At 40.2% G+C, this 25,289-nt stretch overlaps 2 long non-coding RNA genes across 2 annotated transcripts; one reads left to right on the forward strand and one right to left on the reverse strand.

The window, feature by feature from the left end:
* On the forward strand, positions 1 to 8,553 carry LOC123648809. The gene is made up of 4 exons (XR_006738786.1): positions 1 to 39; positions 658 to 682; positions 1,138 to 1,249; positions 5,900 to 8,553. It is a non-coding gene; the product is annotated as an uncharacterized LOC123648809 (long non-coding RNA).
* LOC123648808 lies at positions 7,158 to 18,685 on the reverse strand. Its single transcript, XR_006738785.1, has 2 exons — positions 18,577 to 18,685; positions 7,158 to 7,196 (listed from the first exon to the last, which is right to left on the reverse strand). It is a non-coding gene; the product is annotated as an uncharacterized LOC123648808 (long non-coding RNA).
* Between the last annotated feature and the right edge of the window lie 6,604 nt (positions 18,686 to 25,289).

Raw genomic sequence — 25,289 nt, forward strand, 5'->3', positions numbered from 1 at the left:
GGGAGGTCCTGTTCTGTCATCTTGGTGACGTCCTCTCCTGTGAATTTCACTTTTGTAAATGTTGCATGTCAGTTTGTCTGGGACTTTTAGATTCAAAAGTTCTGAAGCAAAATGCTCACATTTACATGTTATATAAGAATTGAATTAGATTATGAGCAGACACCACATGTATTAAAATGTTGGAATGTAAGTTTAAGTTTACTGGAAGGAATAAGGAATCATGGAAATTTATATCTCTTTTCTCAGCCTATATCTAAATGATGGTATAATTTCATCCAATATGTTTGTTTTATTTCAGTAATTCTCATGATATTTTATAATGTTTATGTTGTTCCTTTATTTGGAAACAGAAAACGTTGCTTAGCTTCTAAAGACTAGATTATAGCCTTTATGATATGTAAGAACAGCCCCAGTATATTAACAACATAAATATCTTTTCATTTAAATAATCTCAGTATAGCCTCTTATTAATGAATATAATGCATTTTAAATGAAATTTCACTGCCATACATTCAATAGCAACGATTCAAAATATCTGTTCCTCATGGATGCACACAATTTAAAATTGTAGGTATGTAAACAATTACTTTTCAATAGTATCTCTATGTTGTATTCAGTATTTCATCCATTAAATTTTTTTCTCATTTTCAATTCCAGATTACTGCATTTCTTTTATTTTCAGGTATGTTTCTTGAGATCAACTAATAGTGTTTGTGCTTTTTACCCCTGATATGAATGGGATGATAATTTTCAAATCTGTACTCTTTAAGACAGCATGCTGTTTTATTTAGATAGAAATTAGGCATATGTCTAGGAACTATAAAAACATCTATTTTTTGCCTGTATAAGTATTGCTCCCACTTTGTTTATACCTTACGTTACAAGTAGTCTTAACTTCACAATCTGTTTATGGTTTGAATCTATATCATTATGTGAGAGAAACACTTTTGATACTTGAAGATAATTTCGGAAAAAGAAATTTAACTGTATGTATCTCTTAGGTAGCCTTAAATTTTTTATTGTGGTGATAAGTATAAAATTCTCACCTCAAACATTTTTAAGCATATAGTTTGGTAGTGTTGTTTATATTCACGGTGTTTTACAACAGATTTCCACATCTTTTTTATCTTACACAAGTGAGAGTGAATACCTATTAAACAGCAAATTGCCGCTTCGGCTGCTATCCAGCTCCTGAGGAACACTGTTCTGCTTTTGCTTCCTATGAGTTTGGCTACTCTACATATTTTATGTAAGTCTAATCAAACAGTGTCTGTTTCTTTTAAACTCTCTTATTTTGCTTCACATGATGTTCTCAATGTTTGTCCTTCCTTACTGTAATATGTGTCAGGATGTCCTTTTTTCAGGCTGAATAATATTCCACTGTAGGTATTTACCATATTTTCTGTATCTACTCGTTCATAAAAGGGCACTTGGCTTGCCTCCAGGTATTGAGTGTTGTGAATAATGTTGTAATGCACATGGGTGTGCAAATGTCTACTCCGTGTCCTGGCTTGAATATGTTTGGGATATTTTGGATACAGCGATGTAGTACCATGTGATCTTTATGTTATGTCCAAGAAATGATTGCCAAAGCCAATTGTCATGAGGTTTCCCCCTTACCTATTCTTTTAGGAGTTTTATAGTTGTAGGCCTTATGTTAAATTCTTAGTCCATTTTTTAAATTAACATACAATTGTACATATGTATAGGGTATCATAATTGCACGTTTATAGGGTACTATTTGATGTTTGTATGTATACAGTATAATGACCAATCAAACCAGTGTATGTACTGTGTCCGTCACCTCATGCATTATTTCTTTGTGGTAACAGTGTTCATGTAATATACAATACCTTTTTGTTAACCATTGTCATCTTACTGTGCACTGAAACAACAGCACTTATTTCTCCTTTCTAAAGAGTTAAAACTTTGTACCTATTATCCAAACTCTTCTTCTCCTTTTCCCCCATCAGTCTCTGGTAACCATGGTTCTGCTCTCTGCTTCTATGATATCAGCTCTCTGTTTTTATAGTTTTAGATTTCACATAATGGAACTAGAAGATATTATGTGGTGGTTCTTTTGTTTGTTTTGTTTTGTTTTTTGAGGCAGAGTCTCGCTCCATTGCCTGGGCTAGAGTGCCGTGGTGTCAGCCTAGCTCACAGCAACCTCAGACTCCTGGGCTCAAGCCATCCTCCTGCATCTCACCCCCCGAGTAGCTGGGACTACAGGTGCACACCACCATGCTCAGCTACTTTTCTCTATTTTTATTAGAGATGGGGTCCAGCTCTTGCTCTGGCTGGTCTTGAACTCCTGAGCTCAAGCGATCCTCCCACCCTGGCCTCCCAGAGTGCTAGGGTTACAGGCATGAGCCACCCCACTCCTCCGAAAGGATATTATGTTAAATGAAATAAGACAGATATAGAAAGACAAACCCTGCATACTCTCACTTTATATTTTGACAAAGGTATCCATTGATCAGGAAACTATCACAGTATTACCACATATGCATATATACACACAATAAAATACGCAAAATCCTCTAATTCCATCTATGCTGTTGCAAATGAAAGGAGTTTATCCTTTGTTGTGTCTAAATAGCATTTTATCGTGTATATACACATTTTCCTTAAACAATTATTTGTTGTTGTGCACTTGGATTGATTCCGTATCTTTGGTGTCGTAAATAGTGCTGCAGTATACACAGAAGTTCAGATATCTTTCTGACATACTGATTTTCTTTCCTTTGGTTATATACCCAGTAGTGAATTTGCTGGATCCTGTCATAGTTTTGTTTTTAAATTTTTGGAGAACTTCCATACGGCTTTCTATAATATTTGTTCTAATTCACACCCTGTCCCCCAGTGGTGTGTGAGTGTTCTGTATTCTGCACATTCTCACGAGCACATTTTTTTTCTCTTTGATTATATCCATTCTACCTGGAGTAAGGTGGTATCTCTTTGTGATTTGGGTTTGCATTTCATTCTGTATTGGTAACACTCAGCATCTTTGCATGTACCTATTGGCAGTTTGCATATTTTCTTTTGAGAAATGCATATTTAGGTTTTTCATTCATTTTTACTTGGGTATATGTTTGCAGTTTCAGGGGCATTTTTAAAAATGCTGAGTTCTACATATTCTGGGTGTTAACCTCTTGTATACATGTAGGAAAAGACTATACGATTGGGAGCTCTGATATGTGCATATCTGCTAATACTTGTGATAACTTCCTTATCAATGGGCACCTTTATCAAAATATAAGGTACGTTTTTGTAATTCGTGACACTTTTTTGACAGGGTCCAATTCTGTCCCTCAGTGTGGAATGTGCTGACATAATTATAGCTCACCACAACCTCCAATTGCTGGACTCAGGCAGTCCTCCTGCCTCAGGCTCCCTTGTGGCTGGGACTACAGCCTTGTGCCACCATTTCCAGCTAATTTTTTGTGAACTTTTATGTAGAGATGGAGTCTCACTGTATTACCCAGGCTGCTTTCATACTTCTGGCCTCAAGTGATAGTCCCACCTCAGCCTCCTAAAGCTCTAGTGTTATAGGTGTGACCCACTGTGCCCGGCCTTGTGACAATTTTTGATGTAAGTTGTATTTTTTCCATGGCAGCATTTGACATTTCATTCTGTAGTTTTCATGCATTCTTGCATTTTCAGCCCTGTGTCCTTACGATTAAAGTGTTACTTTTGTAGAAACAGAATTGAATGTTGTTTTTCGAATTTAGTCAGGCAAATTACATCTTTCAATTGATTTAATTTCTTCATATATGAAGTATTTACTGAAGGGAATGACTTATTGTGTGCTTTTCATTTTATTATAGGTCTTCTAGTAATTTTGATTGTGTTCCTCTCTTACTGTCTTTCTATGTTTTGTTGTGTTTTGTAGTGACACTTTTAATTTTGTTACTTCCTTTCGTGTATCTACTTACTATAGTATTCCCGATGGGGTTGCCATACATGTTACGTAAAACATTCTGAAGTTACACCAATCTGTTCTAAGTTGGTGATTTCAGTTGCATTCAAAAACCCTGCCTCCTTCCATCGCCCATTGTATTTTATTGATCTCTCAAATTATATCTTTTTGTATTGTGTATCCAATATCAGAGACTTATAGTTGTTTTTGTTTGTGTTTTGAAGTCTGTGTCACATTTGAAAGCATTTAATGCACCATCATTGTGATAATACAGGATAATACTTCTGTATATAATTAATTTTATCAGAGAACTCTACACTTTCACACGATTTTTATTGCTATCTACCATTATTTAATTTTTCAACATGAAGAACTAATTTCTTTAGCATTTCTTGCAGGGTAGGTATAGTGGATATGAATTAATTCAGGTTTTGTTGCTGTTGGAAATTATTTCTGATTCATTTTAAAGGACAGGACAGTTTTGAAAAAAAAAAGTGTTCTTGGTTGGTAGCTGTCATTTTTCATCACTTTGAATATATTATTCTACACTTTTGTGGCCTGCAAGATATTTTGGTAAAAATTTTTTGATCTGACAGGAGCACCCTTGTAGATGCGAAATCACTTTTATTGTTGTTAATTTCAAGATTCTCTTTGTAACGTTCAGATTTCTGATTATAATATGTTTTGGTGTGATTGCCTTTGTCTTAGTCCTAGAGTTATCTGAGCTTCTTTAAATTGTATGTTATGTTCTTTCTCACATTTTCAAGGTCTTACCCACTATTTCCTCAAATAGTCTTCACTTTTTCTTTCTCTTCTCATCATACATCTGTCATTATCACTGTAATGGCCAAGTCAATGGTAACTTCTTAGTCCCTTAGGTTCTCCTCACTATTCCTCATTTTATCTTCCTGTTTGCTTCCTGATTCTACAATTTTAAAGGACCTATTATCAAACTGGCTGCATTTTTCTTCTGTTAGATTAAGTCTGCTGTCAACACCCTCTAATGAATCTTTATTTAGTTGTATTATTGATGAACTTCATACTTTGTTTTCATACTTTTGAACATCTTTGTTAGTAATCTAAGTTTCTTTATGAATTCTTTTCTTCCTTTTGTTATCTGTGTTGTCATTTAGCATCATTGAGATAAGATGATTTAAATTAGTTCATAGATGTTTACTTCCTTACAGTCACTGAAATATGTGTTTTTGACATTGGATTGTGCCATGTTTGTTTATTTTATGTCTTGTGATTTTATTGATATTTTTGTCATTTGAAAAACAGATACTTATCCCATTTTTTATGGACTGGCTTTGTACAGGGAACAACTAGAATTATGCAGCTACAGTAGACATTCCGAGGGTTTCTCCGACGAGTCGGCTGTACCTGTCTTATCTGGACTACTGTGTATGTTTACAGATAAAAGTTTCCCTATATTTTTTATTGAAATACTTTTATCTCTGCCTTTCCTTGGCAAATGTCATTGGTAGTACAGTCTCTCTGTTGCTGTAACAAGCATTCATTTTTCTTCTCAGTGGACCCAGCCCATCATTTAAAGTATATCTCTGTTCCTTTTAGCACTCCATAGTTAAAAAAACAATAACCAGGTCTTAGGTAGCCCCAGAAAAACTGAGACCTTTGGACACATGTTCCACTCTTTTCTTTGTTTTCTGAGAGAGAAACAAGGACTCGGAAGACTTTTTTCTTGGTTCTATTCTGCTGTAGTGCCATAAGAGTAACAGACTTAATTGTTTTTTTTTCTTAATTTGGCTCCTCATAGATTTGTTCTCACTGGGGGTACAGCAATCTGAATTGTGGTTATTGCAGCATGTTTTTGTTAAGTTCACACATCCATGGGGAAACCAAGGCCTCACAGTTTTGATCCAGTCATCATGCTGAGGTCCTCAGCTTGGTCTAGTTTTGTATATTTTATTAGTTTAGCACATAGTAAATGTAATTTTTAATATTTTTATTATCTTTCAGATATATTTTCTCATTTGACCCAAGGCCTATCGACAAAGAAGTACATAGAAGCTCTATTCCAAAAAGGGATATTGGGAAGATTTGCGAGGTGTGGTCTTGAAAATTTCCATATACAGAAATACTGGGAAAGTGTGAGTGAATGTGAAGAGCAGAATGGATGTTACGATGGACAGAAAAAATGTAGGACAACTACCTGTAACAAAAATACCATGGATAGTGGAGGTCAACAGTACAAAACATTTGGGGACAAAACTCCATCTATGTCAATTACTTTTGCTGAACCCCATGTTTCTATAAGTACATGTCAAGATCATGTTTTGGAACATAACATTCATCTGAAAGGACATTTGGAAAATCTAAATAGGGACTTGGTCCATGTTCCAAATAATGACTTGGACCAAGTCAAGTATAGAATTGGATTAAATGTTCAGTCACATATTTCTGGAGATCTGAGATTTAAAAATGAAGGGAGGATTTCTAAACATGATCAATTTGATGAGTCCGTTGTTGAAAGTTTATTATTCTTCCACCAAAACATAATACCTTCACCTACCAAAATCAATAATGTTGACCAGCACGGGAAAGTCTTCCCCCACTCATCATTGCTTAATCAATATGAGGAAATAGATAACTTGGGGAATTGTCACACTTATGATAAAACTCTGATGTCCTAGAGCCAGGCCTCTACCGTAAATGATTACCAAGATATTTATATTGAAGACAGAAATAATCAATGCCATAAATTTGAGAAAACCAAAGAAGTCTCTGGTTCTAGAACACATCAGAAAACTCCTTTTCCAGGGAACGATTACAAATGTAAAACATGTAAGAAAGTCTTTTTCCGATACTCAAAGCTTATTGTCCATCAGTGTATCCATATTCAAGAGAAGTCTTACCAGTATAATAAAGGTTTAGAAGCTTATACCCAGCCTTCAAAACATACTCAGTATCTGGGAATCCATTTTGGAGAAAATGCATACAGATATAGTAAATGTGAGAGATTGTTTAGTCAGTCATCAAATCTAAAAAAACATAATTTAATCCATGCTTAAGAGAAACTCCACAAATGTAAAGAATGTGGCAAAGCCTTTTACTATAGTTCACACCTTACTGAGCACCAGAAAATTCATACAGGAGAAAAATTTTACAAGTGGAAAACGTAGTAAATCCTTTACTCATTCCTCATGTCTTATAGTGCATCAGAGTATTCATTCTGGAGAAAAGCCATACAAATGTGAAAAATGTGGCTTGTCTTTTCTCTGTTCTTCAACTCTTAGGCGACATCACAGAATTCATACTGCAGAGAAACCATACAAATGTAATGAATATGGCAAAACTTTTAACCAGTACTCAAACCTTACTAAACATAAGAGGATGCATACTGGAGAGAAACCCTACAAATGTGAGGAATGTGGCAAAACCTTTACCTGTAGGTCATACCTTACTCAACATCAGAGAATTCATAGTAGAAAGAGTCTACACCTGTGACAAATGAGGAAATAATTTTATCCAAAACATACAAGTTAGAAATCACCAGAAATATCATAGGGAAAGAAAGTTTCCAGATGCAATAAACGGAAGGGTTTAATGAAAGTGCAAATGTAATTGTATTGGGATTAGCAGAAAGAAAGGCTAAACCATGGACACTTTCAAATTGTATACCAAAACTTTTATGATGGAGACTAGTCCAAATTCAAAGCAATTATATGATTTATTCATTTGATTCAAAGAGGCAAAAAACTGATATTTGCAGATGTGTAGTCATTCCATACTTTGGCAGTATTGACAGTATTTGGGTTATTCGAAAAGCAGTTATTATTGACATAAGTGAACTCTCAGTTCAGTTGATGCTATGCCTTAATTTCTAGTGTTCATATGGTAATATGTGGTCTTTTTCTGCATTGGAACCATTAGACACCATTCTATATTATGTGGATATCATTAATATCAACCTTTCTATGGATGTATAATTATAGATGGAAAACACATGAAGCAAATCTAAAGAACAATGCAGTTTGTGTTTGACTTATGAAGCATTCATGCATGTAAGCATATGGTATGTGTTCTGAACATTATTCTTCTGAATTACTGAGAGGACCAATCTAAATTTTCTAAATAAATCATTTTTCCACTTGTTCCTTAAGTGGAAAAAATTTGCCTATTAATCAAAATACTGAGATATCTTCATTGTAGAATGAAGTAGAAGTTTTGAGTGTTACTTGGTGTGACAGAAGACACAGTAAAGTGTTGTATATTATTTCATGTGGTAGAAATATTTATATATTTCCACAGAAGTCAGTGAAAAGTGATGATTACTTCCGTCTGAAATGTTGCAAATGTATTTCTATCCAACATTCAGTAAATAGTCAGCGTCACACTTTTTAAAGAAAGAAATCAGAAGTCTAAGATTATGATATGAGCAGAAAAATAATGCTTCTGGAGTTCTTCCAAGTATTTGAAGCAGGAGGCCTATAATGGATTTTAAGATGCTTTTTAAAGACTATGTTTGACCATAATTTGTTTTAGTCAGTGTACCTAAATGATTTTCAATTTTTAATACTGATGAGTAATGAATTAGTTGTTATCCAGTCATCAGTCTTACCCTCCTGTATCGTCATATCTATGACTATGGTTAACATATGGAAATAATTCCACTGTGCCTTTCAATAAAACATTATTTCTCTAAGAATCCCTTTTTCATGATGGCTTAAAATTTCTATAATTTGGGGAATATTTTTGTCTTAGTTACTATTTTGTATTTTTTAATGCTTTTTATAATTATTGGGATATTGTGATATTTACAATAACGGTTCTATGGAAGTACAATTACAAAACATACATTTTAGATACTAAATCGCTATATACTTTGCCTAATTTTTTTGCACATGGTTTATGGGTAAAATAAATGCATAAAATTTTCCTTTTGATTTACGTAGTATACAATGTACCAATATATTAAGCTAATAGTTTATATAATCTAATCATGCTCAGAAATTAATTTGAGGATACAAGTGGTGATATATTTCGTTTCATTTAATACATTTCATTTTCTCTATTTTCAATTGGAGACTGAAACTACAAAACATGCAGTTGTTTCAAAATTTATATAAAAGTAACAAACACACAGCACAGTGTTCTGTGTGAAATAGAATATTCCTATTGGAATGAGTCTGTAAATGTCCAGAGTGGAAAAGTGGCATCAGTTCTGAATGTGCAGAGAGTACATCTGTTGCCAGGGTGCACGGCTGGCTGTCTGAATTTAGAAAGAAAAATTCTGCTTGTATAATTTTGTAATTATCTCCAGCTTTTCCCTCTCTCTTTTATTTTAATCCCAGCTCCATGTGCATCCAGCCCTTCTCCTTTTTTGCCTGTGTTACGACTACATGGTTCTCAGTGCTGTTCCATGTCATGTCATCTCACACAGGACTTTGTTCTGAGGAATAGTTTGAATTTTTGTAATGCAGTGATTTTTTTTTTTTTTCCAGACAGAGTCTCACTCTGTTGCCCTGAGTGGAGTGCTGTGCCATAAGCCTAGCTCACAACAACCTCAAACTCCTGGGCTCAAGCAATCCTCCTGCCTCAGCCTCCCAAGTAGCTGGGGCTACATGCATGAGCCACCATGCCTGGCTAATTTTTCTGTTTTTAGTAGAGACAGGGACTCACTCTTGCTCAGGCTGGTCTTGAACTCCTGACCTGAAGTTATCTTTCCACCTCAGCCTCCCAGAGTGCTAGGATTACAAGCGTGAGCCACTGTGCCTGACCGATAAATTGTTTTTAACTGGAGAGTTTGAAGACATGTATTTCTTTTATAAAGCAGAAGGAAAGAAGTAAAAAGATCAGAGCAGAACTAAATGAAATTGATACCAAAAAACTACACAGAAGATTAATAAAACAAAAAGTTGGTTCTTTGAAAAGAGAAACAAAATTGATATACCTCTCACTAGATTAATCAGAATTGGAAAAGAAAGGACTCTAATAAGCCCAATCAGGAATGAAAAAAGGAGAAATTACAATTGATACCACGGAAATACAAAATATCATCTATGAATACTATAAAAGCCTCTGTGCACATAAACTTGAAAACGTGGAGGAAACGGACAGATTCTTAGAAACACATGGCCTTCCTAGGCTCAATGAGAAAGAAATAGAATTCCTGAAGACATAAATATCAAGTACCAAAATTGAAGCAGCAATAAAAAGACCTTCCTGAAAAGAAAAGTCCCGAACTAGATGGTTTCACACCCAAATTTTAGGAGACCTACAAAGAAGAACTGGTGCCTATCCTGCAGAAATGATTTCACAACATCGAGAAGGAAGGAATCCTCCCCAACATGTTTTATGAAGCCCACATCACTCTGGTACCAAAACCAGGAAAGGACTCAACAAAAAAAGAAAACTACAGACCAACATGCCTTATGAATACAGATGCAAATATTCTCAATAAAATCCTAGCAAACTGAATTCAGGTGCTTATCCAAAAAATAATCCACCACGACCAAGTGAGCTTCATCCCAGAGATGCAGGGATGGTTCAGCATATGCAAATCTATAAATGTAATTCACCACATAAATAGAAGAAAAAACAAAGACTATATGGTCGTCGTTCTCAAACACCAGCGCCACCTCTAGCTGGCCAAGCTCCAGTCAAAAAAAAAGGTGGGTAAGTAAGGAGGGCTTTATGCCATGGCTCGTACAAAGCAGACTGCCTGCTAATCGACCAGTGGTAAAACACCCAGGAAGCAACTGGCTACAAAAGCCTCTTGCAAGAGTGCGCCCTCTACTGGAGGGGTGAAGAAACCTCATCACTAGAGGCCTGCTACGGTGGCACTCTGTGCAATTAGACGTTATCTGAAGTCCACTGAACTTCTGATTTGAAAACTTCCCTTCCAGTGTCTGGTACAAGAAATTGCTCAGGACCTCAAAACAGCTACACTTCCAGAGTGCAGCTATTGGTGCTTTGCAGGAGGCAAGTGAGGCCTATCTGGTTGGCCTTTTTGAAGACACGAATAACCATGCCAAACGTGTAACAATTATGACAAATGACATCCAGCTAGCACGCCGCATACGTGGAGAACATCCTTAAGAATCCACTATGGGCCGGGTGCGGTGGCTCACGCCTGTAATCCTAGCACTCTGGGAGGCTGAGGCGGGTGGATCGCTCGAGGTCAGGAGTTCGAGACCAGCCTGAGCAAGAGCGAGACCCTGTCTATACTAAAAATAGAAACAAATTAGCTGGCCAAGTAAAATATATATAGAAAAAATTAGCCGGGCATGGTGGCGCATGCCTGTAGTCCCAGCTACGTGGGAGGCTGAGGCAGTAGAATTGCTTAAGCCCAGGAGTTTGAGGTTGCTGTGAGCTAGGCTGACGCCACGGCACTCACTCTAGCCAGGGCAACAAAGTGACACTCTGTCTCAAAAAAAAAAGAAAAGAATCCACTATGATGGGAAAACATTTCATTCTCAAAAAAAAAAAATTCTCTTCCTGTTATTGGTGGTTCTGAACGTTAGATATTTTTCCCCCATGGGGTCAAAAGGTACCTAAGTATATGACTGCAAGTGGAAAAATAGGGGACAGAAATCAAGTATTGGCAGTTTTTCCATTTTTCATTTGTGTGAATTTTTAATATAAATGTGGGAATGTGAAGCATTAATGTAAGTCAGAATGTTTCAGTGAACAAGTTTCAGCACTTCAACTTTATAATACTTATAAATAAACCTGTTCAATTTTCCTGGAAAAACAAAAAACACAAAGACCACATGATCCTCTCAATAGATGCAGAAAAAGCATTCTACAAGATTCAGCACCCTTTATGATAAGAACGCTTAACAAAATAGGCATAGACGAGACTTACCTCAAAATGATAAATGCCATATATGACAAACCCACAGCCAACATCATACTGAATGGGGAAAAATTGAAAGCATTCCCGCTTAGAACTGGAACCAGACAAGGTTGCCCTCTATCACCACTTCTGTTCAACATAGTGCTAGAAGTCTTCGAAAGAGCAATCAGACAAGAGAAGAAAATCAAGGGCATCTAAATGGAGGCAGAAGAGGTCAAACTATTACTTTTTGCTAATGATATGATTTTATACCTAGAAAACCCAAAAGATTCTGTAATGAGACTCCTGGAATTGATAAACAAATTCACCAAAGTTTCAGGTCACAAAATCAACGTACACAACTCAGTAGAATTCCTATATGACTACAACAGTCAAAGTGAGAACCAAGTCAAAGACTCAATACCCTTCACAATAGTAACAAAGAAAATAAAATACCTAGGAATAGATTTAACTAATGATGTGAAAGACCTCTACAGGGAGACCTACAAAACACTGGAAGGAAATAGCAGAAGACATAAACAGGTGGAAAATCATACCATGGATCAGCAGAATCATCATGGTTTAAATGTCTATACTACCCAAAGTGATCTACAGATTCAATGCAATCCCCATTAAAATACCAACATCATTTTTCACAGATCTACAAAGAATAATTCTATGCTTCATATGGAACCAGAGAAGACCCCATATAGAGAAAGCAATCTTAAGCAAAAAGAACAAATTGGGAGGCATCAATTCGCCAGACTTCAAGCTGTACTACAAGGCTATAGAAACTAAAACAGCATGATACTCACACAAGAACACAGACATAGACCAATGGAACAAAACTGAGAACCCAGACATAAAATCATCCTCATAAAGCCATCTGATCTTTGACAAAGCATAAACTGGGGACAAGAATCCCTAATCAATAAATGGTCCTGGAAAAATTGGATAGCCACATGGAAAAGACTGAAACAGGATCTGCATCTCTCAGAAAAATCAACTCATTATGGATGACAGACTTAAACCTAAGGCATAAAATTATAAGAATTCTAGAAGAAAATGTTGGAAATACTCTTATAGACATTAGCATAGGGAAAGAATTTACAAAGAAGACCCGAAAGGCAATCACAGCAACCAAAAAACTAAATAAATGGGACCTGATCAATTTAAAAAGCTTCTGAACAGCCAAGGAAAGCATCATGAGAACAAACAGAAAACCTACAGAATGAGAGGAAATATTCGCATGCTACACATCCAATAAAGGGCTGATAACTAGGATCTATATAGAACTCAGGAAAATCAGCATGAAAAAAGTCAGACAACTCCATTAAAAAATAGGTAAAGGACACGAACAGAAACTTTGCAAAAGAAGACAGACTAATGGCCAACAAACATGAAAAAACGCTCAACATCTCCAATCATCAGGGAAATGCAAATCAAAACCACAATGAAATATCATTAACTCCAGTGAGAATGGCTTTTTATCAAAAAGTCCCCAAACAACAAATGTTGGCATGGATGCAGAGAGATAGAACACTCATACACTGCTGGTGGGACTGCAAACTAGTACAGCCTCTGTGGAAAGTAATATGGAGATACCTCGAAGAGCTAAAAGTAGAATTATCATTTGATCCAGCAATCCCATTACTGGGCATCTACCCAAGGGGAAAAAAAGACATTCTATAAAAAAGACATCTGCACTAGAATGTTTATGGCAGGACAATTCACAATTGCAAAGATGTAGAAACAACCCAAGTGCACATCAGTACATGAGTGGATTAATAAAATATGGTATGCCATGGAGTACCACTCATCCACAAAACACAATGGTGATCTAGCACCTCTTGTATTATCCTGGATAGAGCTGGAGCCTATTCTACTAAGTGAAGTATCCCAAGAGTGAAAAACAAGCACCACATGTACTCGCCATCAAATTGGTATTAACTGATCAACACTTACATGCACATATAGTAGCAACATTCATCAGGAGTTGGGCAGATGGGAGGGGGAGGAAGGGATGGGTACAGTGCATACCTTCCGGTGGATGAACATGCTTCTAGCTATGACTCGGACAGGGCAAAGGCAATACATGTAACCTAAATATTTGTACCCTCATAATATTCTGAAATAAAAAGCATATATTTAAAAACATTTAGACAGATTTGGCAATTTTTAAAGACTCCTATATAGCAATATTCCTCATGCATTCGTTTGTTCATTTAGCAAATCTATGTATTATTATCTATTATATGCCTGGAACTGTGTTAAGTGGGAAACAATAATAACTATAATGTTTTGACTGCTTACTATAAGTGAGAGGTTTCATATAAAATTATCCTTCAATCATGTTAGACCATACTAATGGCTACTTTAAAGACGTAGGAAACTGAGACCCAGAGACATAAGGTAACACATAGAAAGTGACAGAGCCAAAATCCAAACCCAGGTCTGTCTGAATCTGAAAAACACCTGCTCTGAGTGCAGGGAAGAGAAACTTCTTTATTCATGTCAAACAAAATGTATAATGTGAGAGTGGCTATTTCAGGGAACATCCCCAAAATTCTGATGATGGGGAGCTACTTCTCATGTCCTCCCTCATGACTCTGGGGGTGGCAGGTCAGAGTCACTGTCTAAGACTTAAACACCATGTTAGAACATAGTAAGATGACTTTTCAGCTTCAGTGTATTTATATTTGGCTACTGTAAAAATGTTGCATGCTGTTTACCTAAAATAATAAAAACACTGACTTGGAAAAAAAGAAAAAAGGAGGAAGATACCTACATGCATTTCATAGTGCAGATACTTTTGCCTTGGTGGGGGTCACTCCTCACAACATATGATTAGAAATCTTTCTATGACCTTAAGAAAAATTGCTGGCCCAGTGCAGTGGCTCATGCCTGTAATCCTAGCACTCTGAGAGGCCAACGGAGGAAGATCACTTGAGGTCACGAGTTCGAGACCAGCCTGGGCAATCTCTACTAAGAATAGAAAAAGTTAGTTGGGCGTTGTGGCGCATGCCTGTAGTCACAGCTACTGGGAAGGCTGAGGCAGGAAGATCGCATGGGCCCAGGAGTTTGAGGTTCCTGTGAGGGAGGCTGATGTAACAAGGCTGATGTCACGGCATTCTAACCCAAGTGACAGAGGGAGACTCTTCCCCCCCCTCCAAAAGAAAGAAAGAAATAAAAAGAAAAATTGCTGATAAAACTATTCCTTTCACCAAAGCTCAACAAAAAGCCACTGATTCACTGGCCGAGGAGATACTGGCCAATCACATACCTTCAGATTATATACTACCTGAGCAAGGAGGTGTACGTGTGGTGGCAAACACCTATTGTATGTACATACATAATTCCCATGAAGTGGGATCTCATCCAGGAAAAACTAGAAAAGGGGCTACTTGGCAACAAAAAGTCTTTAAGAAAACCTGGATTGATGTTTCATCCTGATGTTTTTAGTTGGCTCCATAATGGAACAGGCATTTTATTATTGTTCTGGAATACAAATTCTTGTTGCATTGTTACTTTTATTATATTTTCAGTATGCAAATTACTAATGGAATGCATTGTTGTTTTACTTCTTTCAAGAAACTTAAATTTATGATATTCCAAAGACTAGAAAATTTAAAACAAGCAATAGCAGCTGTGTAAAACAGCCCCAGGACAACAACAATTACACCCCCAGACAGGGCATCCCACCCCCACCTCCACTCCAACCACATGTGCCTGCGGACCCCCCAGCTTCCCAGGGCTCTGCAGCTTCTCTCAGTATAAAGGGCTCCTTCCAGGGTTGCTGTGAACAGACTGGGACACTTGGGAGGGGGAGGCTCCCAGGAAGGACTAACGGGGCCTTCAGTGACCCCCTTCTGCTAGGTCAGGATTGACCTTTGCTTGGAGTATCCAAGCCCAGGTCTCTGCTTCCCAAGTGAGGTTATTATTCACTTAGTGTTTTTTTTATTAATTTTTTTTCTTTAGACAAGCACGAAAATGAGGTTTATTGAGGAGAGACAGATAGGATTATACGGCAAGAGCAAGATACAGATTTACAGAGCATGACACATACATCACAGATGATGACCAGACCCACTGTCGCAGCAGAGAGAGAGCCCAAGGAAGGGCACAAAAAGTATTCACTTAGTTTTAAATGAGAAAACAGCAAGTGTTAGAAGAATCCAACAAAATCCCTCAAACTACCTGTTTATGATTATAGAAGGGAAGAAAATGATACGGCACCTACATTTTACATCTCAAGAAGAAAAGCAAAACCATCTACCCCTTTCAGACAATAAACATGTCTTTTAATCGCTATTTCTATTATAACAAATCGTTTGGTAAATAATGAATCACACGTGAACACTTCTAGTAACTGCCAAGTCCTGCCACATAAATTTAGCTATAAACTCTGACACGCAGATCACAGGACACAGAACAGAGTCATCCACTATCAAACATTCTCCAGCCTGCATAAGAGAGGAACTCATGTCTTGGTGAACATTTCCTACTCACCAATTTATTTACCACACTTTCTTGTGGAAAGGTATTCATTTTCCTGCAGCCATGATCGTAGAGATATTTTCCCTACTTTTTGTCTCCCTGGTGGCATTCCCAAAGCTAAGCCCTGGGGTTCTGATTGAAGTCACCCAAAACTAGAACAGAACTCAGAACCTTACAGCACTCACTCTGGGAAAGAAAACGGTGAATGAGAATTTTTAACAATGCAATATTGTAAGACTAGATTTTTTCCCCCCCATAGCCACCTCCTTCTTGCCTCACTGGAAATATTTTCTTATGTTTTGAGCTCTACTGATAAAATATATTTTACTGTTAAGGAGTAAATCTTTTCAAGGTGACAAACTCAGGGAGGGGTGGGGCTGACTGCAGGACAGACACGTGTGACTCCGGGGCCAAGTCAGACCGTCCTGTCTCGTGTGACCTTCCCCACTCCCACCCTGTTCCCTGGAAAAACTCAACGACCACGTCCCAGCAGACACTGCTCTGGGCCTCTGTGTGCCTGAAGTGCAAACTGCTTTGCCGGCTCCTGCACTGCCTCACTCGGGTGAGTTTTCCTTGTCCTTTGAGAAAGAGTCCAGAGGGCAGGAGCCATTTCTGCCCTTTCCTCTCGATCCAGCATCCTATTGGCTGAGCACCAGCGTTTCTCCAAGGAATGGAAGCTCAGGTTCAGGAAAGAAAACCTTACTATCCCAGTGGATTCGCTTTATAGATGAAGGCTACAACAGGAGGCTCCTGTCAGCCACAGGGCACCCAGCTGTTCCCCCTGCAGGAGTGGGGAACCTGCGGCCTTAAGACAATATGTGGCCCTCTAGGACCTTAAGTATGGCCTTTTGACTGAATCCAAATTGTACAGAACAAATCCTTTTATTAAAAGGGGTGCAGCAGAGAAAGGTGAAGCTTTTCTTGCCTCCTTTGCTGCTTAAAAATGAACAAACTTGAAATCAGAAGGCCGCAGGTTCCCCACCCCTGCAAGGCTCCAGCCCCCTCCTCAGCCTGTGCTCTGGACAGAGATGACACAGGACTGACATTCACCACACGTTCCAGGAGACACGGTCACTGTGGGTATCTTGGGTCATCCCCAGACAGTGTGAAACCAGCTCCAGGAAAAGACACACGGATGGCTGAGGACACGTCACCCTGTAAAGTTTTCAACGGGGACCTAAACCTAAAGATAGGCTGGTAAGGTGTGTGAGCCCAGGGAAGACAACAGGAGCAGAAGCACAAAGAATTTTACAGGGAGTGTCAGGTGATTATTCTCTGCTTTCCTGTTACCTGAAATGTTCAGAAACAGAAAACAAATATTTTAAAAAGAGCCACCCAGAGTCCTGTGGGAAAAACATGTTCAACAAGCACAATAGTGTGTCTGCTTGAAAAATAAATAAGGAACAAACAGTTCATAATGTTATGAGTTGGGGAGCGGAAGGAGGCATTTGGGAACATAGGAAAAGAACTAGAAATTTCAGATTTCCAACAGGCCCCGTTAGAACAGCTGGCTGAGCAAACTGGATTTGAGACCCTGCTGGCCACACATCTGGAAAATGCAGGGGAAACCGGTCCCCTGAGTCAGGGAGCAACTAGACTGAACCGGCCACAGTGTCCCGGGCTCCTCCGTATGGAAATTTAGTTCTAACTCAAATGCATTTCCCGTAAATCACAACATACACAAACTGCCAACAGAGCTCCGATTACATAACCAGAAAACAGCCACAGGGATACTCCAAAGAAGCCGCTACACAACTGTACCCAATCAATTATTTAAATTCCTTCCATTCCTGAAGCACCTTATCAACGCCTTTCTTGCAAGCCAAGCCCCTCCAGTGGCCGCAAGACCTCAAACCACGGTTGGGGACGTCCAGATTCACCAATTACTATTTGCCCAAATAAACCATTAATATTCTAAGTTTCCAGGCTTCCCCAGTTTAACTGTTAACAGGACGAAGGAGGGACGAGGCCCTCACGGACTACGCCTCCTCTCCCGCACCAGCCCCGCACAGCGTCGCCGCCGTCCCCGGAGGACCCTCCCGTCGTCCCCGCACAACCTGGGGAGACGCGGGGCCCCCGGAGCCGCTCGGGCTGGGCCGCAGGACACGCCGGGCCAGGACGCCCAGGGCCCCGCTGCCCGCCCGGCCCCGCCCCGCCCCGCGGACCGAGGGGACCGAACGCCCCGGCGCGCCTCGGCCCGACCTCGGTCCCGGACTCCGGAGGCGAAGCCGGGAGGCCGCGTCCCCACAGCCGCTTCCGGCCGCCCGCCCGGCCCCCGCCCCCTCGGAGCGCCGACAGCACGCTCGCCCCGTCCCAGCTTCCGGGGCGTCCCCGCGTCCTCCCTCGGGACCCCCAGTACCTGCAGGTCACGGGTGACACGGGCTGCGGCAGAGACACCTGGGCCCCCTGCAGGAGCGACAGCGGAGCGCGGACGCTGCTCCGAGCCCGGCGGAAGAGACAAAGGCCGCGCCAGATCCCGGAAGCTGCCTCCTTCTTCCCGGCTGCGCATCTGATTGGACAGCTCTCACGTCGGCACGCCGGATTGGATAAGGCTCTAGGCCCCACCCCTCCGGCCATGAGTGACAGGAGACGCGGTCAAACCAGGGCTGAAAGAGGCCGAGTAACAGGTGTTCCGCTGTAGCTCCTTGGACAGGGCTTTGCCCCCGCTCTGCGACCTGGCCCTCCTGGGGGACATTTGTATTTCACCTTGAATTTACATTGCATCTTTTCATGAATTATGTATGTATATATGTACAGTCAATATATTTGTTATTCACAAATGCAAATAACATGATGAAAATTAATTTAGTTTGAGATTTTGTACCCTTCCTGGCCTCTGGTCTTTTGAGGACTCAGCCTGAGCTCTGAAAATGTAGGCAGGCCTCTGAGGCAGCGATGTGTAACAGAAATAAAATGCGAGACACGCGTGTCATTTAAAATTTTCTAGTAGCCACATAAGAAAAAAGAAACAAAATAGATTGTAATAATTGCTTTAACCCAACATATCTGAAAGATTATTTTTATATTTGATCAATAAAAAATATTAATGAAGTATTTTTGGTACTGTGTCTTTGAAACTCACCCCATGTTTTAAGCATGTAGAAAGGACATCTCAGTTCAGACCAGACACGTTCCAGGTGCTCAGTAGCCCCACGTGGCCACTGGCTGCCACAGGGAGAGGGACAGGGACAGGCCCCGCCACTCACCACGGGCTGCCCCTCGCTCACTGAGCGGGGAGAGCCTCTTCCCCTCACTGCACCCAGCACCACCCCACCTGCCAGGTCACATGCACAGGACGGCTGCTCTCAGGCCTGTCCCCGGCTGTCCTGGGCCACGCGGAGCCCGAGGTCTCTGCAGCTGCAGCTTCGCCAAAGAGGTCGGGAGTCGCAGTGAGGAGCCAGCAAGGAGCCCCAGGAACAGCAGCGGGAGGCAGAGCCGTAGGGGTGTTGTCACCATCCCTACAACAGCGACAGCAGTGACAACTGCTGCTCATGCTAGCAGTGGACATGACAGTGATGAGCAGCATAATAATAGTGAATTACAAGTGTAATTTTTGTCATGTTTGGTTTACAGAGATTATGTATAATTTTCTGTAATTTATTCTTACTAAAAACACATTACTTTTGCCAAGAACATCAGGTCCCCATCATGTCAACCCAACAAATGAATGTCACTTTGGACGTGTTGTCACCCACCCGCCCCGCTGGAGCCCTGTCACTACTCCACCCCCAACCCCTGGTGTGGCTGGACTTCTGAGACAATGTGGCAGGCTTTGCACCCATAGGATCCACCCGACCAGGCCCCTGACCGGTGCCTACCTCCCCTGCCTACCGGGGACATCTGCTTCACCTGGCCACTCTCCAGACTGGTGGGAACACCTGGCTGCTGTGATCACTCGCTTGGCCCTTGGCCAAGTCACCTGCCTATGGGTGACAGCTTGTCAACCTGACCACTGCTGGAACCAGCTCCTGAGTCCGCTGCCCTCTGGTGGTGGCCCACGGTGCTGCCTGTTGTTTGACCCCTGACCTCAAACAGAGGAGAAAAGCCAGGGCAGCAGCCACCTGACCCTCTTGGCCCACAGCTGGGAATGGTGGCAGCAGGACTGCCCCATGAGCGGCCACAGCCCAGCTCAGGGCAGGAGCACGGCCACCAAAACTGCTCCCTGACCCCACCCCAGCCTGCTGCACGTGCGTTGACCATGCTAAGGACTTTTTAATAATGCGCACTCTGTGTAGTTGTCCCGGAGTCTCCAGTATGTGTGAAACGTGGAGGTATCAATAGTGAAAATAACATGTCTCGTAAATCTTTTCATTAGGACGGGTATGAATCGCTTCTGGGCGAGGGGCCAAGCCCCTCTGCGAACCGCACACTCAGGCGCAGGGCGGGAGCAGGAGGGCCGCGCAGAGCTCCTGGCCTTTGCGCATTTTCTCTCGCTTCGCTGTGAATATGTCGCGCATAAAGGGCAGATGAGTCCCAGTTTTGCAACATCAAGTCTCTAGATGTTAACGAAGCCTGACAAATTAATTAGTACAATGAGCACGTTATACATTTTGTGTCGAAATCACAGGTCACCTTGTGTTTTGTCAACGACTTTGTTCCGTGATCTCTCAGCGTTACCTGCGCCTGTGCAGGCCCACCGGGTTGAAGGCAGAGAGGAGGTGGAGGGGATGGTTCAAGGCCAACATGGTCACATTTAAAAGCTACTTCCGGTTATAACCGTTGTCACATGTGTGCGGTTTTATTTGATAGTCCTGTGTACCTAGTGGGAACGTTCTTAGATAAAATACTTAGTTTTGCTTGATGTTAAGAAGTATTTGATGTATTTAAAAGTAGTGGGATAATATTTCTTGTCCATAGATTTTCCAAAGTAATGGAAATTGTCTTTGGAATGACATTGTTAAACCACCTTTGTGAGCACTATACTCTCGTCACTTGTTCATTGGGTTGAGGGAGATGAGAGGGAAAAACACTGCATGACATTTCCTGCTAGTAATGCTAGATTTCAGCTTCTCCGTGGTTCTATTTGCTACATGCATTTCATTTAACTCCACCCTCCTCTGTGTGCTGTGTATACAGACGGTGCCTGCCAGTGCTGCACTGTGGGGTCTTTGACTGCATGAAGGCGCAGAGAGAGCGCATTCCACTCTGACTCTGGATTGGATCACCCCACAGATCTCCAAGACTCTGTTCATTTTTCTTCAAAAATCATTTACCCCTTTCTCTAGGTTAGATAACTTCTTTTTTATTTTTTTGAGTTAAGATAACATTTTCACCCAGGCTGGAGTGCACTGGTGTGACCATAGCTCACTTTGTAACCTCAAATTCCTGGGATCCCATGATCTTCCCACCTCACACCTCGACTTAGCTAGGGTACAGGCTTGTACCACAACACATAGCTAAATTTTACTTTTTGGTAGAGACAAGGTGTCACTATGTTTCCCAGGCTGGTCTCAAGTGACCATCTTGCTTTGGCTTCTCAGGGGCCTGGGACTACAGGTGTGAGCACACCCAGCCAGGTTAGACCATTCCTATCACACTGTATTTAAATTTCTTCTATTTCTAATCTTCAGATAAGCTCAAAAGTAATTTTTTTTTTTTTTTGAGACAGAGTCTCGCTTTGTTGCCCAGGCTAGAGTGAGTGAGGTGGCATCAGCCTAGCTCACAGCAACCTCAAACTCCTGGGCGCAAGTGATCCTCCTGCCTAAGCATCCCGAGTAGCTGGGACTACAGGCATGCGCCACCATGCCCGGCTAATTTTTTCTATATATTTTTGGTTGTCCAGAAAATTTCTTTCTCACTCTTGCTCAGGCTGGTCTCGAACTCCTGACCTCAAGTGATCCTCCCACCTCGGCCTCCCAGAGTGCTAGGATTACAGGAGTGAGCCACCATGCCCGGCCTCAAATGTAATTTTTAACACTTACCATCTTCATATTTTGAGCTACTTTTTATAATTTCCATTTCTCTCTTCAAGTTCCATATCTGTACATTCATTATGGGAATATCTTTCTAATTTTTGTAAAATATTTGTAATAGCTGCTTTCAAATTATTTTCTGGTAATTGGAATCTTTTGGACAACTTGGGAACAACTTCTGCCTATTTTTACCTCGTGTAGAATTACAGTTTTCTGTTTCTTCACAAAACTTATGAAGTTTAATGCTGTTTAACAGAAACTATAATTGAACATTACAGAGACTAGACCTGGTTGTATTTCTTTGATTAGTGTTTTTATTTTTCTAGGAAGGAGTTAACTTGCTGTACTTAAATTCCAACAACCATCTCCGCTACAGTATGCACCGCTGAAATTCTCTTTCGGTTCCTACACATATACCAGATACACATCGCATCCAGTTGTCATTCTACATGACTACATCTTATTGTCATCTGTGAGAATGTTAGTTCAGCGAATTTCTCCATCATTACTGGATATCAGGACCTCAGTTTGATTTGGTTCATAGATTTTATACAAACTGATTTATCCGGTATGCATACTTTTGCCTCTGACTTCTTCTATGCATTATATTTGTGATATTTATCCATGGCATTGTATGTGCATGTACGCTGGTCATCTAATATTTTTATTATGGTAAAATATATTTTAAAATTTACCATTGTAACCATTTTCCCATGTGGCATTAGTACATTAAGTTCAATTACATACACATGATTAAATGCAGTGGAATTAAGTACATTCACATAATTTTAAGGTGTATGATATTCTGTATGGGTAGAGATGATTGCACAACAGTCTGAATGTACTTAATACCATCGGAATTGTACACATGAAAATGATTAAATGGTAAATTTTATGTATATTTGTACAACCATCATCTCTATACATACAGTATAATATACACCTTCAATGTAAAGAATTTTATGTCTCTCAGCTTTCAGTGTTTGCAAAGAAAGTAAATTTTACTTTTAAAAAGCAAAAAAAAACCACCACTACTGATGAGAATGTTGCGAGATTGAAACCCTTGTGCTCTGTGGGAAGAGTGAAATGGTAAAGATACTACAAAAAAACAGTATAATGCTTTCTCAACAATTGAAATTAGACTGGTTTTATGATCCAGCAATGCCACTTCAGGGTACATATCAAGATAATTGAAAGTGTCATCTAGAAAAAAAAATTTATACAGTCACACTGATAACAGCATTATTCACATTACCCAAAAGAAGATATATACATATATATATATATATATATACACACACACACACATACTCACACACATATATATGACAAAGAAAAGATTCACACATGCTACAACATAGATAAACCTTACTGACATTATGTAAAGTAGAATGAACTAATCAAGAAAGAGAACACTGTGTGATTCTACTTTTATGAATTACCCAGAATGATCAAATACACGTAGACAGAAAGTAGAATGGCGGATGCTGAGGGCTGAGGAAAGGGAAGATGCAAATTACTGTTTCCTGGGTCCAGAGTTTCACTTTTTCAAGATGAAGCACATTCTGGGGATGAATGGTGTTGACAGTTGAGCAAAGATATAAATGCACTTGATTCCAGTGAATGGTACACTTTAAATAAAGTGATAAATTTTATAGTATGGGTATTTCGCGAAAAATTTAAAAAAGAAAGTTGTCAGCCTTACATATTATAATATCATAGGTACATAGTACACATCTAAAGATAAGAAATAATCAAATCCATGCTATTATGAGAATCAAATCAGTTCTTAAGTGATGTTTTAAAAAATATAACACTAATTAATGCACGATTTATTCAAAGACAAGTGACATTATAAAAACACCAAAAGAAGGTATGAGAATTTTGTGTAATTGAAGAAACTCTTGTAAGTTTAAAATAAAACAGAAGACTCATTCAGTGTAGCAATTATATATTTCAATGGGTTATTCCTTCAGAAAAATTAAACAGAAAAAGTTGAAAATGATTTGGAAGTAGATAATAAATTACAATACATATCTTAAGAAGATAATTCATTGTAAAAAGTACTCTAACAAAGCAAAACTCACAAAATAATCACATTATGTGAAACACAAAGTACTGCCTAAAAATGAAAGGTATCAAACCCATTCATAATCTACAGTTTGCAGAAATCCATTTGGACAATTTCACTGACGAATGAGAAGTAAAGGTTTTCATAACAGATATGTGGGGGTGTCAACTGGAAGAGAAATTTCAAGCTGGTATAATACCAGGGGAGAACTGTAGGGGGTCCCAAGAACAATTGACCCCTAGAGAATCTGCTAATCACAGAGAACAGCCTAAGAGAACGAAGCCGTGTGTGATGAGCCGAGTGCAGAGTAATAGAGCCTGCCTTGCGAGTCGGAGTGGAACCCACGTCTCGAACCACCAGGGCCACCACCACCTTTCCCACATACCCCCCAGGTGGCCCTGAAAACAGCGTGACAAATTCTCGTCCAACACCTGCTGTCAGGGGAACCTTACTCCTGAATTTTCTTCCTTCTTGGACTCTCGAGGATTCATCCAGTGTGTTCACACAGACTAGACCTTTGGTTTCAGACTTTAGAATTTCAACTCCAGACCAGGCCACACACTCACACCCTGAGTGGATATTTAACTAAGGTCTGTGGACCAGAGAAGGCACTCAGTCTTCCAGGGCGAAGCAGAGGACAGTCCACATCTGAGCCCCCCTTCCCATCTGGATAACCAAGACCAGAACCCACGTAAAACCAGTCACGGTAAGCTGTCAATTTGATTGCATCCCCAGGCCTTAATGGAGAAGACAACCATACATATGAGCCCAAACATTAGTCCCCTAGGTGGGTTCCCTGGACTGGCAAACTTGCAGAAAAGCCTCAACAGTAGTAAGAAAAGCATGAGGCAGAGCAATGCAAAGGGAGAACGGCCTTTTCTGAATTTAAAAGCAGCAGCTTCCAGTGAAACTCTACGTCCTATCCTGGTGACGTTCACTCTCTGCTGCTGCAGGGATGTGGCGTGACAATGGCGGGGCAGCCGCCAGCCTGAGTGTGCGCGAGCACAGAGAGGAAATGGAAACAGACCAGCGTGCCCGGAGTCAGGGGACTGTGTGAGCAGTCCTGTGCCGCTGCACACTCGCCACGGA

Source organism: Lemur catta, chromosome 13 (genome assembly GCF_020740605.2).
Source record: "Lemur catta isolate mLemCat1 chromosome 13, mLemCat1.pri, whole genome shotgun sequence".
NCBI lineage: Eukaryota > Metazoa > Chordata > Mammalia > Primates > Lemuridae > Lemur > Lemur catta.